The 20,174-nt window shown below is 43.0% G+C and overlaps 1 protein-coding gene and 1 long non-coding RNA gene across 4 annotated transcripts in view; one reads left to right on the top strand and one right to left on the bottom strand.

The window, feature by feature from the left end:
* Positions 1–20,174, top strand: part of sgk1 (serum/glucocorticoid regulated kinase 1) — a 335,423-nt gene that overhangs the window by 69,146 nt on the left and 246,103 nt on the right. The gene's annotated exons all lie outside the window — the stretch shown is intronic.
* LOC127931543 (uncharacterized) lies at positions 1,290–15,724 on the bottom strand. 3 transcript variants are annotated; one of them, XR_008141688.1, is made up of 3 exons: positions 15,587–15,724; positions 10,963–11,114; positions 1,290–2,167 (listed from the first exon to the last, which is right to left on the bottom strand). It is a non-coding gene; the product is annotated as an uncharacterized LOC127931543 (long non-coding RNA). The 3 variants fall into 3 exon arrangements; XR_008141689.1 differs by having other exon boundaries at positions 11,001–11,114; XR_008141690.1 differs by lacking the exon at positions 10,963–11,114 and adding an exon at positions 3,791–3,904.

The following is a 20,174-nucleotide window of genomic DNA, read 5'->3' as shown; positions in this document are numbered from 1 at the left end:
GTGTAGTAGACCTCACAGTGAAATGCTGAATACAACAGGTGTAGTAGACCTTACAGTGAAATGCTGAATACAACAGGTGTAGTAGACCTCACAGTGAAATGCTGAATACAACAGGTGTAGTAGACCTTACAGTGAAATGCTGAATACAACAGGTGTAGTAGACCTTACAGTGAAATGCTGAATACAACAGGTAGTAGACCTCACAGTGAAATGCTGAATACAACAGGTGTAGTAGACCTCACAGTGAAATGCTGAATACAACAGGTGTAGTAGACCTTACAGTGAAATGCTGAATACAACAGGTGTAGTAGACCTCACAGTGAAATGCTGAATACAACAGGTGTAGTAGACCTCACAGTGAAATGCTGAATACAACAGGTGTAGAAGACCTTACAGTGAAATGCTGAATACAACAGGTGTAGTAGACCTCACAGTGAAATGCTGAATACAACAGGTGTAGTAGACCTCACAGTGAAATGCTGAATACAACAGGTAGACCTTACAGTGAAATGCTGAATACAACAGGTGTAGTTGACCTCACAGTGAAATGCTGAATACAACAGGTGTAGTAGACCTTACAGTGAAATGCTGAATACAACAGGTGCAGTAGACCTCACAGTGAAATGCTGAATACAACAGGTGTAGTAGACCTTACAGTGAAATGCTGAATACAACAGGTGTAGGTAGACCTCACAGTGAAATGCTGAATACAACAGGTGTAGTAGACCTCACAGTGAAATGCTGAATACAACAGGTGTAGTAGACCTCACAGTGAAATGCTGAATACAACAGGTGTAGTAGACCTCACAGTGAAATGCTGAATACAACAGGTGTAGAAGACCTTACAGTGAAATGCTGAATACAACAGGTGTAGAAGACATCACAGTGAAATGCTGAATACAACAGGTGTAGTAGACCTTACAGTGAAATGCTGAATACTACAGGTGTAGTAGACCTTACAGTGAAATGCTGAATACAACAGGTAGTAGACCTCACAGTGAAATGCTGAATACAACAGGTGTAGTAGACCTTACAGTGAAATGCTGAATACAACAGGTGTAGTAGACCTTACAGTGAAATGCTGAATACAACAGGTGTAGTAGACCTCACAGTGAAATGCTGAATACAACAGGTGTAGTAGACCTCACAGTGAAATGCTTAATACAACAGGTGTAGTAGACCTTACAGTGAAATGCTGAATACAACAGGTGTAGTAGACCTCACAGTGAAATGCTGAATACAACAGGTGTAGTAGACCTTACAGTGAAATGCTGAATACAACAGGTAGTAGACCTCACAGTGAAATGCTGAATACAACAGGTGTAGTAGACCTTACAGTGAAATGCTGAATACAACAGGTGTAGTAGACCTCACAGTGAAATGCTGAATACAACAGGTGTAGTAGACCTCACAGTGAAATGCTGAATACAACAGGTGTAGTAGACCTCACAGTGAAATGCTGAATACAACAGGTGTAGTAGACCTCACAGTGAAATGCTGAATACAACAGGTGTAGTAGACCTTACAGTGAAATGCTGAATACAACAGGTGTAGTAGACCTCACAGTGAAATGCTGAATACAACAGGTGTAGTAGACCTTACAGTGAAATGCTGAATACAACAGGTGTAGAAGACCTTACAGTGAAATGCTGAATACAACAGGTGCAGTAGACCTCACAGTGAAATGCTGAATACAACAGGTGTAGTAGACCTCACAGTGAAATGCTGAATACAACAGGTGTAGTAGACCTCACAGTGAAATGCTGAATACAACAGGTGTAGTAGACCTTACAGTAAAATGCTGAATACAACAGGTGTAGTAGACCTCACAGTGAAATGCTGAATACAACAGGTGTAGTAGACCTCACAGTGAAATGCTGAATACAACAGGTGTAGTAGACCTCACAGTGAAATGCTGAATACAACAGGTGTAGTAGACCTTACAGTGAAATGCTGAATACAACAGGTGTAGTAGACCTCACAGTGAAATGCTGAATACAACAGGTGTAGTAGACCTTACAGTGAAATGCTGAATACAACAGGTGTAGTCGACCTTACAGTGAAATGCTGAATACAACAGGTGTAGTAGACCTCACAGTGAAATGCTGAATACAACAGGTGTAGTAGACCTTACAGTGAAATGCTGAATACAACAGGTGTAGTAGACCTCACAGTGAAATGCTGAATACAACAGGTGTAGTAGACCTCACAGTGAAATGCTGAATACAACAGGTGTAGTAGACCTCACAGTGAAATGCTGAATACAACAGGTGTAGTAGACCTCACAGTGAAATGCTGAATACAACAGGTGTAGTAGACCTTACAGTGAAATGCTGAATACAACAGGTGTAGTAGACCTCACAGTGAAATGCTGAATACAACAGGTGTAGTCGACCTCACAGTGAAATGCTGAATACAACAGGTGTAGTAGACCTTACAGTGAAATGCTGAATACAACAGGTGTAGTAGACCTCACAGTGAAATGCTGAATACAACAGGTGTAATAGACCTTACAGTGAAATGCTGAATACAACAGGTGTAGTCGACCTTACAGTGAAATGCTGAATACAACAGGTGTAGTAGACCTCACAGTGAAATGCTGAATACAACAGGTGTAGTAGACCTTACAGTGAAATGCTGAATACAACAGGTGTAGTAGACCTTACAGTGAAATGCTGAATACAACAGGTGTAGTAGACCTCACAGTGAAATGCTGAATACAACAGGTGTAGTAGACCTTACAGTGAAATGCTGAATACAACAGGTGTAGTAGACCTTACAGTGAAATGCTGAATACAACAGGTAGTAGACCTCACAGTGAAATGCTGAATACAACAGGTGTAGTAGACCTTACAGTGAAATGCTGAATACAACAGGTGTAGTAGACCTTACAGTGAAATGCTGAATACAACAGGTGTAGTAGACCTCACAGTGAAATGCTGAATACAACAGGTGTAGTAGACCTTACAGTGAAATGCTGAATACAACAGGTGTAGTAGACCTTACAGTGAAATGCTGAATACAACAGGTAGTAGACCTCACAGTGAAATGCTGAATACAACAGGTGTAGTAGACCTCACAGTGAAATGCTGAATACAACAGGTGTAGTAGACCTTACAGTGAAATGCTGAATACAACAGGTGTAGTAGACCTTACAGTGAAATGCTGAATACAACAGGTAGTAGACCTCACAGTGAAATGCTGAATACAACAGGTGTAGTAGACCTCACAGTGAAATGCTGAATACAACAGGTAGACCTTACAGTGAAATGCTGAATACAACAGGTGTAGTAGACCTCACAGTGAAATGCTGAATACAACAGGTGTAGTAGACCTTACAGTGAAATGCTGAATACAACAGGTGTAGAAGACCTTACAGTGAAATGCTGAATACAACAGGTGTAGTAGACCTCACAGTGAAATGCTGAATACAACAGGTGTAGTAGACCTTACAGTGAAATGCTGAATACAACAGGTGTAGTAGACCTCACAGTGAAATGCTGAATACAACAGGTGTAGAAGACCTTACAGTGTAATGCTGAATACAACAGGTGTAGTAGACCTTACAGTGAAATGCTGAATACAACAGGTGTAGAAGACCTTACAGTGAAATGCTGAATACAACAGGTGTAGTAGACCTCACAGTGAAATGCTTAATACAACAGGTGTAGTAGACCTCACAGTGAAATGCTGAATACAACAGGTGTAGTAGACCTCACAGTGAAATGCTGAATACAACAGGTGTAGTAGACCTTACAGTGAAATGCTGAATACAACAGGTGTAGTAGACCTTACAGTGAAATGCTGAATACAACAGGTGTAGTAGACCTTACAGTGAAATGCTGAATACAACAGGTGTAGTAGACCTTACAGTGAAATGCTGAATACAACAGGTGTAGTAGACCTCACAGTGAAATGCTGAACACAACAGGTGTAGTAGACCTTACAGTGAAATGCTTAATACAACAGGTGTAGTAGACCTCACAGTGAAATGCTGAATACAACAGGTGTAGTAGACCTCACAGTGAAATGCTGAACACAACAGGTGTAGTAGACCTCACAGTGAAATGCTTAATACAACAGGTGTAGTAGACCTCACAGTGAAATGCTTAATACAACAGGTGTAGTAGACCTCACAGTGAAATGCTGAACACAACAGGTGTAGTAGACCTCACAGTGAAATGCTGAACACAACAGGTGTAGTAGACCTTACAGTGAAATGCTGAATACAACAGGTGTAGTAGACCTCACAGTGAAATGCTGAATACAACAGGTGTAGTAGACCTCACAGTGAAATGCTGAATACAACAGGTGTAGTAGACCTTACAGTGAAATGCTGAAATCAACAGGTGTAGTAGACCTTATAGTGAAATGCTGAATACAACAGGTGTAGTAGACCTCACAGTGAAATGCTGAATACAACAGGTGTAGTAGACCTTACAGTGAAATGCTGAATACAACAGGTGTAGTAGACCTCACAGTGAAATGCTGAATACAACAGGTGTAGTAGACCTTACAGTGAAATGCTGAATACAACAGGTGTAGTAGACCTCACAGTGAAATGCTGAATACAACAGGTGTAGTAGACCTCACAGTGAAATGCTTAATACAACAGGTGTAGTAGACCTCACAGTGAAATGCTTAATACAACAGGTGTAGTAGACCTCACAGTGAAATGCTGAACACAACAGGTGTAGTAGACCTCACAGTGAAATGCTTAATACAACAGGTGTAGTAGACCTCACAGTGAAATGCTTAATACAACAGGTGTAGTAGACCTCACAGTGAAATGCTGAACACAACAGGTGTAGTAGACCTCACAGTGAAATGCTGAACACAACAGGTGTAGTAGACCTTACAGTGAAATGCTGAATACAACAGGTGTAGTAGACCTCACAGTGAAATGCTGAATACAACAGGTGTAGTAGACCTCACAGTGAAATGCTGAATACAACAGGTGTAGTAGACCTCACAGTGAAATGCTGAATACAACAGGTGTAGTAGACCTCACAGTGAAATGCTGAATACAACAGGTGTAGTAGACCTTACAGTGAAATGCTGAATACAACAGGTGTAGTAGACCTTACAGTGAAATGCTGAATACAACAGGTGTAGTAGACCTCACAGTGAAATGCTGAATACAACAGGTGTAGTAGACCTTACAGTGAAATGCTGAATACAACAGGTGTAGTAGACCTTACAGTGAAATGCTGAATACAACAGGTGTAGTAGACCTTACAGTGAAATGCTGAATACAACAGGTGTAGTAGACCTCACAGTGAAATGCTGAACACAACAGGTGTAGTAGACCTTACAGTGAAATGCTTAATACAACAGGTGTAGTAGACCTCACAGTGAAATGCTGAATACAACAGGTGTAGTAGACCTCACAGTGAAATGCTGAACACAACAGGTGTAGTAGACCTCACAGTGAAATGCTTAATACAACAGGTGTAGTAGACCTCACAGTGAAATGCTTAATACAACAGGTGTAGTAGACCTCACAGTGAAATGCTGAACACAACAGGTGTAGTAGACCTCACAGTGAAATGCTGAACACAACAGGTGTAGTAGACCTTACAGTGAAATGCTGAATACAACAGGTGTAGTAGACCTCACAGTGAAATGCTGAATACAACAGGTGTAGTAGACCTCACAGTGAAATGCTGAATACAACAGGTGTAGTAGACCTTACAGTGAAATGCTGAAATCAACAGGTGTAGTAGACCTTATAGTGAAATGCTGAATACAACAGGTGTAGTAGACCTCACAGTGAAATGCTGAATACAACAGGTGTAGTAGACCTTACAGTGAAATGCTGAATACAACAGGTGTAGTAGACCTCACAGTGAAATGCTGAATACAACAGGTGTAGTAGACCTTACAGTGAAATGCTGAATACAACAGGTGTAGTAGACCTCACAGTGAAATGCTGAATACAACAGGTGTAGTAGACCTCACAGTGAAATGCTTAATACAACAGGTGTAGTAGACCTCACAGTGAAATGCTTAATACAACAGGTGTAGTAGACCTCACAGTGAAATGCTGAACACAACAGGTGTAGTAGACCTCACAGTGAAATGCTTAATACAACAGGTGTAGTAGACCTCACAGTGAAATGCTTAATACAACAGGTGTAGTAGACCTCACAGTGAAATGCTGAACACAACAGGTGTAGTAGACCTCACAGTGAAATGCTGAACACAACAGGTGTAGTAGACCTTACAGTGAAATGCTGAATACAACAGGTGTAGTAGACCTCACAGTGAAATGCTGAATACAACAGGTGTAGTAGACCTCACAGTGAAATGCTGAATACAACAGGTGTAGTAGACCTCACAGTGAAATGCTGAATACAACAGGTGTAGTAGACCTCACAGTGAAATGCTGAATACAACAGGTGTAGTAGACCTTACAGTGAAATGCTGAATACAACAGGTGTAGTAGACCTTACAGTGAAATGCTGAATACAACAGGTGTAGTAGACCTCACAGTGAAATGCTGAATACAACAGGTGTAGTAGACCTTACAGTGAAATGCTGAATACAACAGGTGTAGTAGACCTCACAGTGAAATGCTGAATACAACAGGTGTAGTAGACCTTACAGTGAAATGCTGAATACAACAGGTGTAGTAGACCTCACAGTGAAATGCTGAATACAACAGGTGTAGTAGACCTTACAGTGAAATGCTTAATACAACAGGTGTAGTAGACCTCACAGTGAAATGCTTAATACAACAGGTGTAGTAGACCTCACAGTGAAATGCTGAACACAACAGGTGTAGTAGACCTCACAGTGAAATGCTTAATACAACAGGTGTAGTAGACCTCACAGTGAAATGCTTAATACAACAGGTGTAGTAGACCTCACAGTGAAATGCTGAACACAACAGGTGTAGTAGACCTCACAGTGAAATGCTGAACACAACAGGTGTAGTAGACCTTACAGTGAAATGCTGAATACAACAGGTGTAGTAGACCTCACAGTGAAATGCTGAATACAACAGGTGTAGTAGACCTCACAGTGAAATGCTGAATACAACAGGTGTAGTAGACCTTACAGTGAAATGCTGAATACAACAGGTGTAGTAGACCTTACAGTGAAATGCTGAATACAACAGGTGTAGAAGACCTCACAGTGAAATGCTGAATACAACAGGTGTAGTAGACCTCACAGTGAAATGCTGAATACAACAGGTGTAGTAGACCTTACAGTGAAATGCTGAATACAACAGGTGTAGTAGACCTCACAGTGAAATGCTGAATACAACAGGTGTAGTAGACCTCACAGTGAAATGCTGAATACAACAGGTGTAGTAGACCTCACAGTGAAATGCTAAATACAACAGGTGTAGTAGACCTCACAGTGAAATGCTGAATACAACAGGTGTAGTAGACCTCACAGTGAAATGCCGAATACAACAGGTGTAGTAGACCTCACAGTGAAATGCTGAATACAACAGGTGTAGTAGACCTCACAGTGAAATGCTGAATACAACAGGTGTAGTAGACCTCACAGTGAAATGCTGAATACAACAGGTGTAGTAGACCTCACAGTGAAATGCTGAATACAACAGGTGTAGTAGACCTCACAGTGAAATGCTGAATACAACAGGTGTAGTAGACCTCACAGTGAAATGCTTAATACAACAGGTGTAGTAGACCTCACAGTGAAATGCTTAATACAACAGGTGTAGTAGACCTCACAGTGAAATGCTGAATACAACAGGTGTAGTAGACCTCACAGTGAAATGCTGAATACAACAGGTGTAGTAGACCTCACAGTGAAATGCTGAATACAACAGGTGTAGTAGACCTTACAGTGAAATGCTGAATACAACAGGTGTAGTAGACCTCACAGTGAAATGCTGAACACAACAGGTGTAGTAGACCTCACAGTGAAATGCTGAATACAACAGGTGTAGTAGACCTCACAGTGAAATGCTGAACACAACAGGTGTAGTAGACCTCACAGTGAAATGCTGAATACAACAGGTGTAGTCGACCTTACAGTGAAATGCTGAATACAACAGGTGTAGTAGACCTCACAGTGAAATGCTGAATACAACAGGTGTAGTCGACCTCACAGTGAAATGCTGAATACAACAGGTGTAGTAGACCTCACAGTGAAATGCTGAATACAACAGGTGTAGTAGACCTTACAGTGAAATGCTGAATACAACAGGTGTAGTAGACCTCACAGTGAAATGCTGAATACAACAGGTGTAATAGACCTTACAGTGAAATGCTGAATACAACAGGTGTAGTCGACCTTACAGTGAAATGCTGAATACAACAGGTGTAGTAGACCTCACAGTGAAATGCTGAATACAACAGGTGTAGTAGACCTTACAGTGAAATGCTGAATACAACAGGTGTAGTAGACCTCACAGTGAAATGCTGAATACAACAGGTGTAGTAGACCTTACAGTGAAATGCTGAATACAACAGGTGTAGTAGACCTTACAGTGAAATGCTGAATACAACAGGTAGTAGACCTCACAGTGAAATGCTGAATACAACAGGTGTAGTAGACCTCACAGTGAAATGCTGAATACAACAGGTGTAGTAGACCTTACAGTGAAATGCTGAATACAACAGGTGTAGTAGACCTCACAGTGAAATGCTGAATACAACAGGTGTAGTAGACCTCACAGTGAAATGCTGAATACAACAGGTGTAGTAGACCTCACAGTGAAATGCTGAATACAACAGGTGTAGTAGACCTTACAGTGAAATGCTGAATACAACAGGTGTAGTAGACCTTACAGTGAAATGCTGAATACAACAGGTAGTAGACCTCACAGTGAAATGCTGAATACAACAGGTGTAGTAGACCTTACAGTGAAATGCTGAATACAACAGGTGTAGTAGACCTCACAGTGAAATGCTGAATACAACAGGTGTAGTAGACCTCACAGTGAAATGCTGAATACAACAGGTGTATTAGACCTCACAGTGAAATGCTGAATACAACAGGTGTAGTAGACCTTACAGTGAAATGCTGAATACAACAGGTGTAGTAGACCTTACAGTGAAATGCTGAATACAACAGGTAGTAGACCTCACAGTGAAATGCTGAATACAACAGGTGTAGAAGACCTTACAGTGAAATGCTGAATACAACAGGTGTAGTAGACCTTACAGTGAAATGCTGAATACTACAGGTGTAGTAGACCTTACAGTGAAATGCTGAATACAACAGGTAGTAGACCTCACAGTGAAATGCTGAATACAACAGGTGTAGTAGACCTTACAGTGAAATGCTGAATACAACAGGTGTAGTAGACCTTACAGTGAAATGCTGAATACAACAGGTGTAGTAGACCTCACAGTGAAATGCTGAATACAACAGGTGTAGTAGACCTCACAGTGAAATGCTTAATACAACAGGTGTAGTAGACCTTACAGTGAAATGCTGAATACAACAGGTGTAGTAGACCTCACAGTGAAATGCTGAATACAACAGGTGTAGTAGACCTTACAGTGAAATGCTGAATACAACAGGTAGTAGACCTCACAGTGAAATGCTGAATACAACAGGTGTAGTAGACCTTACAGTGAAATGCTGAATACAACAGGTGTAGTAGACCTTACAGTGAAATGCTGAATACAACAGGTGTAGTAGACCTCACAGTGAAATGCTGAATACAACAGGTGTAGTAGACCTCACAGTGAAATGCTGAATACAACAGGTGTAGTAGACCTCACAGTGAAATGCCGAATACAACAGGTGTAGATAGACCTTACAGTGAAATGCTGAATACAACAGGTGTAGTAGACCTCACAGTGAAATGCTGAATACAACAGGTGTAGTAGACCTCACAGTGAAATGCTGAATACAACAGGTGTAGTAGACCTCACAGTGAAATGCTGAATACAACAGGTGTAGTAGACCTTACAGTGAAATGCTGAATACAACAGGTGTAGTAGACCTCACAGTGAAATGCTGAATACAACAGGTGTAGTAGACCTTACAGTGAAATGCTGAATACAACAGGTGTAGTAGACCTCACAGTGAAATGCTGAATACAACAGGTGTAGTAGACCTCACAGTGAAATGCTGAATACAACAGGTGTAGTAGACCTCACAGTGAAATGCTGAATACAACAGGTGTAGTAGACCTTACAGTGAAATGCTGAATACAACAGGTGTAGTAGACCTCACAGTGAAATGCTGAATACAACAGGTGTAATAGACCTTACAGTGAAATGCTGAATACAACAGGTGTAGTCGACCTTACAGTGAAATGCTGAATACAACAGGTGTAGTAGACCTCACAGTGAAATGCTGAATACAACAGGTGTAGTAGACCTTACAGTGAAATGCTGAATACAACAGGTGTAGTAGACCTCACAGTGAAATGCTGAATACAACAGGTGTAGTAGACCTTACAGTGAAATGCTGAATACAACAGGTGTAGTAGACCTTACAGTGAAATGCTGAATACAACAGGTAGTAGACCTCACAGTGAAATGCTGAATACAACAGGTGTAGTAGACCTCACAGTGAAATGCTGAATACAACAGGTGTAGTAGACCTTACAGTGAAATGCTGAATACAACAGGTGTAGTAGACCTCAAAGTGAAATGCTGAATACAACAGGTGTAGTAGACCTCACAGTGAAATGCTGAATACAACAGGTGTAGAAGACCTTACAGTGAAATGCTGAATACAACAGGTGTAGTAGACCTCACAGTGAAATGCTGAATACAACAGGTGTAGTAGACCTCACAGTGAAATGCCGAATACAACAGGTGTAGATAGACCTTACAGTGAAATGCTGAATACAACAGGTGTAGTAGACCTCACAGTGAAATGCTGAATACAACAGGTGTAGTAGACCTTACAGTGGAATGCTGAATACAACAGGTGTAGTAGACCTTACAGTGAAATGCTGAATACAACATGTGTAGTAGACCTCACAGTGAAATGCTGAATACAACAGGTGTAGTAGACCTTACAGTGAAATGCTGAATACAACAGGTGTAGTAGACCTTACAGTGAAATGCTGAATACAACAGGTGTAGTAGACCTTACAGTGAAATGCTGAATACAACAGGTGTAGTAGACCTTACAGTGAAATGCTGAATACAACAGGTGTAGTAGACCTCACAGTGAAATGCTGAATACAACAGGTGTAGTAGACCTCACAGTGAAATGCTGAATACAACAGGTGTAGTAGACCTCACAGTGAAATGCTGAATACAACAGGTGTAGTAGACCTCACAGTGAAATGCTGAATACAACAGGTGTAGTAGACCTCACAGTGAAATGCTGAATACAACAGGTGTAGTAGACCTCACAGTGAAATGCTGAATACAACAGGTGTAGTAGACCTCACAGTGAAATGCTGAATACAACAGGTGTAGTAGACCTCACAGTGAAATGCTGAATACAACAGGTGTAGTAGACCTTACAGTGAAATGCTGAATACAACAGGTAGTAGACCTCACAGTGAAATGCTGAATACAACAGGTGTAGTAGACCTCACAGTGAAGTGCTGAATACAACAGGTGTAGTAGACCTCACAGTGAAATGCTGAATACAACAGGTGTAGTAGACCTCACAGTGAAATGCTGAATACAACAGGTGTAGTAGACCTCACAGTGAAATGCTGAATACAACAGGTGTAGTTGACCTTACAGTGAAATGCTGAATACAACAGGTGTAGTCGACCTCACAGTGAAATGCTGAATACAACAGGTGTAGTAGACCTTACAGTGAAATGCTGAATACAACAGGTGTAGTAGACCTCACAGTGAAATGCTGAATACAACAGGTGTAGTCGACCTCACAGTGAAATGCTGAATACAACAGGTGTAGTAGACCTTACAGTGAAATGCTGAATACAACAGGTGTAGTAGACCTCACAGTGAAATGCTGAATACAACAGGTGTAGTAGACCTCACAGTGAAATGCTGAATACAACAGGTGTAGTAGACCTCACAGTGAAATGCTGAATACAACAGGTGTAGTAGACCTCACAGTGAAATGCTGAATACAACAGGTGTAGTAGACCTTACAGTGAAATGCTGAATACAACGGGTAGTAGACCTCACAGTGAAATGCTGAATACAACAGGTTTAGTAGACCTTACAGTGAAATGCTGAATACAACAGGTGTAGTAGACCTTACAGTGAAATGCTGAATACAACAGGTGTAGAAGACCTCACAGTGAAATGCTGAATACAACAGGTGTAGTAGACCTCACAGTGAAATGCTGAATACAACAGGTGTAGTAGACCTCACAGTGAAATGCCGAATACAACAGGTGTAGATAGACCTTACAGTGAAATGCTGAATACAACAGGTGTAGTAGACCTCACAGTGAAATGCTGAATACAACAGGTGTAGTAGACCTCACAGTGAAATGCTGAATACAACAGGTGTAGAAGACCTTACAGTGAAATGCTGAATACAACAGGTGCAGTAGACCTCACAGTGAAATGCTGAATACAACAGGTGTAGTAGACCTCACAGTGAAATGCTGAATACAACAGGTGTAGTAGACCTCACAGTGAAATGCTGAATACAACAGGTGTAGTAGACCTTACAGTAAAATGCTGAATACAACAGGTGTAGTAGACCTCACAGTGAAATGCTGAATACAACAGGTGTAGTAGACCTCACAGTGAAATGCTGAATACAACAGGTGTAGTAGACCTTACAGTGAAATGCTGAATACAACAGGTGTAGTAGACCTTACAGTGAAATGCTGAATACAACAGGTGTAGTAGACCTCACAGTGAAATGCTGAATACAACAGGTGTAGTAGACCTCACAGTGAAATGCTGAATACAACAGGTGTAGTAGACCTCACAGTGAAATGCTGAATACAACAGGTGTAGTAGACCTCACAGTGAAATGCTGAATACAACAGGTGTAGTAGACCTCACAGTGAAATGCTGAATACAACAGGTGTAGTAGACCTCACAGTGAAATGCTGAATACAACAGGTGTAGTAGACCTCACAGTGAAATGCTGAATACAACAGGTGTAGTAGACCTTACAGTGAAATGCTGAATACAACAGGTAGTAGACCTCACAGTGAAATGCTGAATACAACAGGTTTAGTAGACCTTACAGTGAAATGCTGAATACAACAGGTGTAGTAGACCTTACAGTGAAATGCTGAATACAACAGGTGTAGTAGACCTCACAGTGAAATGCTGAATACAACAGGTGTAGTAGACCTCACAGTGAAATGCTGAATACAACAGGTGTAGTAGACCTCACAGTGAAATGCCGAATACAACAGGTGTAGATAGACCTTACAATGAAATGCTGAATACAACAGGTGTAGTAGACCTCACAGTGAAATTCTGAATACAACAGGTGTAGTAGACCTCACAGTGAAATGCTGAATACAACAGGTGTAGAAGACCTCACAGTGAAATGCTGAATACAACAGGTGTAGTAGACCTCACAGTGAAGTGCTGAATACAACAGGTGTAGTAGACCTCACAGTGAAATGCTGAATACAACAGGTGTAGTAGACCTCACAGTGAAATGCTGAATACAACAGGTGCAGTAGACCTCACAGTGAAATGCTGAATACAACAGGTGTAGTAGACCTCACAGTGAAATGCTGAATACAACAGGTAGACCTTACAGTGAAATGCTGAATACAACAGGTGTAGTAGACCTTACAGTGAAATGCTGAATACAACAGGTGTAGTAGACCTTACAGTGAAATGCTGAATACAACAGGTGTAGAAGACCTCACAGTGAAATGCTGAATACAACAGGTGTAGTAGACCTCACAGTGAAATGCTGAATACAACAGGTGTAGTAGACCTCACAGTGAAATGCTGAATACAACAGGTGTAGTAGACCTCACAGTGAAATGCTGAATACAACAGGTGTAGTAGACCTCACAGTGAAATGCTGAATACAACAGGTGTAGTAGACCTCACAGTGAAATGCTGAATACAACAGGTGTAGAAGACCTTACAGTGAAATGCTGAATACAACAGGTGTAGTAGACCTTACAGTGAAATGCTGAATACAACAGGTGTAGTAGACCTCACAGTGAAATGCTGAATACAACAGGTGTAGTAGACCTCACAGTGAAATGCTGAATACAACAGGTGTAGTAGACCTTACAGTGAAATGCTGAATACAACAGGTGTAGTAGACCTCACAGTGAAATGCTGAATACAACAGGTGTAGTAGACCTCACAGTGAAATGCTGAATACAACAGGTGTAGTTGACCTTACAGTGAAATGCTGAATACAACAGGTGTAGTAGACCTCACAGTGAAATGCTGAATACAACAGGTGTAGTAGACCTCACAGTGAAATGCTGAATACAACAGGTGTAGTAGACCTTACAGTGAAATGCTGAATACAACAGGTGTAGTAGACCTCACAGTGAAATGCTGAATACAACAGGTGTAGTAGACCTTACAGTGAAGTGCTGAATACAACAGGTGTAGTAGACCTCACAGTGAAATGCTGAATAAAACAGGTGTAGTAGACCTCACAGTGAAATGCTGAATAAAACAGGTGTAGTAGACCTTATAGTGAAATGCTGAATACAACAGGTGTAGTAGACCTCACAGTGAAATGCTGAATACAACAGGTGTAGTAGACCTTACAGTGAAATGCTGAATAAAACAGGTGTAGTAGACCTCACAGTGAAATGCTGAATAAAACAGGTGTAGTAGACCTTATAGTGAAATGCTGAATACAACAGGTGTAGTAGACCTCACAGTGAAATGCTGAATACAACAGGTAGACCTTACAGTGAAATGCTGAATACAACAGGTGTAGTAGACCTCACAGTGAAATGCTGAATACAACAGGTGTAGTAGACCTTACAGTGAAATGCTGAATACAACAGGTGTAGTAGACCTCACAGTGAAATGCTGAATACAACAGGTGTAGTAGACCTCACAGTGAAATGCTGAATACAACAGGTGTAGGTAGACCTCACAGTGAAATGCTGAATACAACAGGTGTAGTAGACCTCACAGTGAAATGCTGAATACAACAGGTGTAGTAGACCTTACAGTGAAATGCTGAATACAACAGGTGTAGTAGACCTTATAGTGAAATGCTGAATACAACAGGTGTAGTAGACCTCACAGTGAAATGCTGAATACAACAGGTGTAGTAGACCTTATAGTGAAATGCTGAATACAACAGGTGTAGTAGACCTCACAGTGAAATGCTGAATACAACAGGTGTAGTAGACCTTATAGTGAAATGCTGAATACAACAGGTGTAGTAGACCTCACAGTGAAATGCTGAATACAACAGGTGTAGTAGACCTTATAGTGAAATGCTGAATACAACAGGTGTAGTAGACCTCACAGTGAAATGCTGAATACAGCAGGTGTAGTAGACCTCACAGTGAAATGCTGAATACAACAGGTGTAGTAGACCTTATAGTGAAATGCTGAATACAACAGGTGTAGGTAGACCTTATAGTGAAATGCTGAATACAACAGGTGTAGTAGACATCACAGTGAAATGCTGAATACAACAGGTGTAGTAGACCTCACAGTGAAATGCTGAATACAACAGGTGTAGTAGACCTCACAGTGAAATGCTGAATACAACAGGTGTAGTAGACCTCACAGTGAAATGCCGAATACAACAGGTGTAGTAGACCTTACAGTGAAATGCTGAATACAACAGGTGTAGTAGACCTCACAGTGAAATGCTGAATACAACAGGTGTAGTAGACCTCACAGTGAAATGCTGAATACAACAGGTGTAGTAGACCTCAGGTAACTCTAATGATCTTATCCTTTACAGCAGAGGGAACTCTGGGTCTTCCTGTCCTGTGGCGGTCCTCATGAGAGCCAGTTTCATCACATCTTGATGGTTTGTGCCACTGCACTTGTAGAAGCTTTCAAATTTCTTGACATTTTCCGTATTGGCTGACCTTCATGTCTTAAAGTAATGGTGGACTGACCTTCATGTCTTAAAGTAATGATGGACTGACCTTCATGTCTTAAAGTAATGATGGACTGACCTTCATGTCTTAAAGTAATGATGGACTGACCTTCATGTCTTAAAGTAATGATGGACTGACCTTCATGTCTTAAAGTAATGATGGACTGACCTTCATGTCTTAAAGTAATGATGGACTGACCTTCATGTCTTAAAGTAACGATGGACTGACCTTCATGTCTTAAAGTAATGATGGACTGACCTTCATGTCTTAAAGTAATGATGGACTGACCTTCATGTCTTAAAGTAATGATGGACTGACCTTCATGTCTTAAAGTAATGATGGACTGACCTTCATGTCTTAAAGTAATGATGGACTGACCTTCATGTCTTAAAGTAATGATGGACTGACCTTCATGTCTTAAAGTAATGATGGACTGACCTTCATGTCTTAAAGTAATGATGGACTGACCTTCATGTCTTAAAGTAATGATGGACTGACCTTCATGTCTTAAAGTAATGATGGACTGACCTTCATGTCTTAAAGTAATGATGGACTGACCTTCATGTCTTAAAGTAATGATGGACTGACCTTCATGTCTTAAAGTAATGATGGACTGACCTTCATGTCTTAAAGTAATGATGGACTGACCTTCATGTCTTAAAGTAATGATGGACTGACCTTCATGTCTTAAAGTAATGGTGGACTGTCATTTCTCTTTGCTTTATTTGAGCTGTTCTTGTCATAATATGGTCTTGGTCTTTTACCAAATTGGGCCATCTTCTGTATACCCCCTCTACCTTGTCACAACACAACTGATTGGCTGGAACGCATTGAGAAGGAAAGAAATTCCACAGGCACACCTGTTTAATTAAATGCATTCCAGGTGACTACCTCGTGAAGCTGGTTGAGAGAATGCCAAGAGTGCAAAGCTGTCAACAAGGCAAAGGGAGGCTACTTTGAAGAATCTCAAATATAAAATACATTTTGATTGGTTTAACATATTTTGGTCACCACACACACACACAATAACACACACAATAACACACACACACACACACACACACACACACACACACACACACACCAAAGACAGAAGTAGAATATTGAGAGAAGGTTAGTAGTGTGTGAGACCATCTAGCGACCCACCCCTGAGCCTGTCGAGGGGGAAACCCAACTCTCTTGTGTGTTTTTATCAATCAGTCTTCTACCAGCAGGGGAGTTTTTCCTGTTGACTCATTCAGAGAAATCTTGGTCAGAGAAAGTCCATTTATCAAACATGCGTGTGTGTGTGTGTGTGTGTGTGTGTGTGTGTGTGTGTGTGTGTGTGTGTGTGTGTGTGTGTGTTCCTTCTCTTTTCTCCCAGATAATGCTTCTGCGAAACGCTGTCACTGTTCTATTTCCACGGCAACCGCCGGTTCTGAAATTAACCCTTTCCTGACTAGACTGCTGCAGTCTGATACCACATGGGCTGGGCTAAGTTGGATGAATCAGTGGTTACTGGGTGGTGGTTTTGTGAATCAGTCGTCTAGCAAAGGGGGGGTTTTCTGTTCTTCAGAAAGACTCATTCAGAGAAACCTAATTCTCAGCTCAAACCTCTGGATCATACCACCTCTCTACGCTTCTCCTCCTCTCGACCCATCTCCTCCTCTCTACCCATCTCCTCCTCTCTCTACCCATCTCCTCCTCTCTCTACCCATCTCCTCCTCTCTCTACCCATCTCCTCCTCTCTACCCATCTCCTCCTCTCTCTACCCATCTCCTCCTCTCTCTACCCATCTCCTCCTCTCTCTACCCATCTCCTCCTCTCTCTACCCATCTCCTCCTCTCTACCCATCTCCTCATCTCCTCCTCTCTCTACTCATCTCCTCCTCTCTCTACCCATCTCCTCCTCTCTCTACCCATCTCCTCCTCTCTACCCATCTCCTCCTCTCTACCCATCTCCTCCTCTCTCTACCCATCTCCTCCTCTCTCTACCCATCTCCTCCTCTCTACCCATCTCCTCCTCTCTCTACCCATCTCCTCCTCTCTACCCATCTCCTCCTCTCTACCCATCTCCTCCTCTCTACCCTTCTCCTCCTCTCTACCCTTCTCCTCCTCTCTACCCTTCTCCTCCTCTCTACCCTTCTCCTCCTCTCTCTACCCATCTCCTCCTCTCTACCCATCTCCTCCTCTCTCTACCCATCTCCTCCTCTCTACTCATCTCCTCCTCTCTACCCATCTCCTCCTCTCTCTACCCATCTCCTCCTCTCTCTACCCATCTCCTCCTCTCTACCCATCTCCTCTCTCTACCCATCTCCTCCTCTCTACCCATCTCCTCCTCTCTACCCATCTCCTCCTCTCTACCCATCTCCTCCTCTCTACCCATCTCCTCCTCTCTACCCATCTCCTCCTCTCTCTACCCATCTCCTCCTCTCTACCCATCTCCTCCTCTCTCTACCCATCTCCTCCTCTCTCTACCCATCTCCTCCTCTCTACCCATCTCCTCCTCTCTACCCATCTCCTCCTCTCTCTACCCATCTCCTCCTCTCTCTACCCATCTCCTCCTCTCTACCCATCTCCTCCTCTCTACCCATCTCCTCCTCTCTCTACCCATCTCCTCCTCTCTACCCATCTCCTCCTCTCTCTACCCATCTCCTCCTCTCTACCCATCTCCTCCTCTCTCTACCCATCTCCTCCTCTCTACCCATCTCCTCCTCTCTACCCATCTCCTCCTCTCTCTACCCATCTCCTCCTCTCTACCCATCTCCTCCTCTCTCTACCCATCTCCTCCTCTCTCTACCCATCTCCTCCTCTCTACCCATCTCCTCCTCTCTACCCATCTCCTCCTGTCTCTACCCCTCCTCCTGTCTCTACCCCTCCTCCTGTCTCTACCCCTCCTCCTCTCTCTACCCATCTCCTCCTCTCTCTACCCATCTCCTCCTCTCTCTACCCATCTCCTCCTCTCGACCCATCTCCTCCTCTCTACCCATCTCCTCCTCTCTCTACCCATCTCCTCCTCTCTCTACCCATCTCCTCCTCTCTCTACCCATCTCCTCCTCTCTACCCATCTCCTCCTCTCTCTACCCATCTCCTCCTCTCTCTACCCATCTCCTCCTCTCTCTACCCATCTCCTCCTCTCTCTACCCATCTCCTCCTCTCTACCCATCTCCTCATCTCCTCCTCTCTCTACTCATCTCCTCCTCTCTCTACCCATCTCCTCCTCTCTCTACCCATCTCCTCCTCTCTACCCATCTCCTCCTCTCTACCCATCTCCTCCTCTCTCTCTACCCATCTCCTCCTCTCTCTACCCATCTCCTCCTCTCTACCCATCTCCTCCTCTCTCTACCCATCTCCTCCTCTCTACCATCTCCTCCTCTCTACCCATCTCCTCCTCTCTACCCTTCTCCTCCTCTCTACCCTTCTCCTCCTCTCTACCCTTCTCCTCCTCTCTACCCTTCTCCTCCTCTCTCTACCCATCTCCTCCTCTCTACCCATCTCCTCCTCTCTCTACCCATCTCCTCCTCTCTACTCATCTCCTCCTCTCTACCCATCTCCTCCTCTCTCTACCCATCTCCTCCTCTCTCTACCCATCTCCTCCTCTCTACCCATCTCCTCTCTCTACCCATCTCCTCCTCTCTACCCATCTCCTCCTCTCTACCCATCTCCTCCTCTCTACCCATCTCCTCCTCTCTACCCATCTCCTCCTCTCTACCCATCTCCTCCTCTCTCTACCCATCTCCTCCTCTCTACCCATCTCCTCCTCTCTCTACCCATCTCCTCCTCTCTCTACCCATCTCCTCCTCTCTACCCATCTCCTCCTCTCTCTACCCATCTCCTCCTCTCTCTCTACCCATCTCCTCCTCTCTCTACCCATCTCCTCCTCTCTACCCATCTCCTCCTCTCTACCCATCTCCTCCTCTCTACCCATCTCCTCCTCTTTCTACCCATCTCCTCCTCTCTACCCATCTCCTCCTCTCTCTACCCATCTCCTCCTCTCTACCCATCTCCTCCTCTCTCTACCCCTCTCCTCCTCTCTACCCTTCTCCTCCTCTCTACCCATCTCCTCCTCTCTCTACCCATCTCCTCCTCTCTACCCACCTCCTCCTCTCTCTACCCCTCTCCTCCTCTCTCTACCCATCTCCTCCTCTCTCTACCCATCTCCTCCTCTCTACCCCTCTCCTCCTCTCTACCCATCTCCTCCTGTCTCTACCCCTCCTCCTGTCTCTACCCCTCCTCCTGTCTCTACCCCTCCTCCTCTCTCTACCCATCTCCTCCTCTCTCTA

The sequence above is a fragment of the Oncorhynchus keta genome, chromosome 8 (assembly GCF_023373465.1).
Source record: "Oncorhynchus keta strain PuntledgeMale-10-30-2019 chromosome 8, Oket_V2, whole genome shotgun sequence".
Taxonomy (NCBI): Eukaryota; Metazoa; Chordata; class Actinopteri; order Salmoniformes; family Salmonidae; genus Oncorhynchus; species Oncorhynchus keta.
The sequence above is the reverse complement of the archived record's forward strand: the minus strand, read 5'-3'. Positions and strand labels throughout refer to the sequence as shown.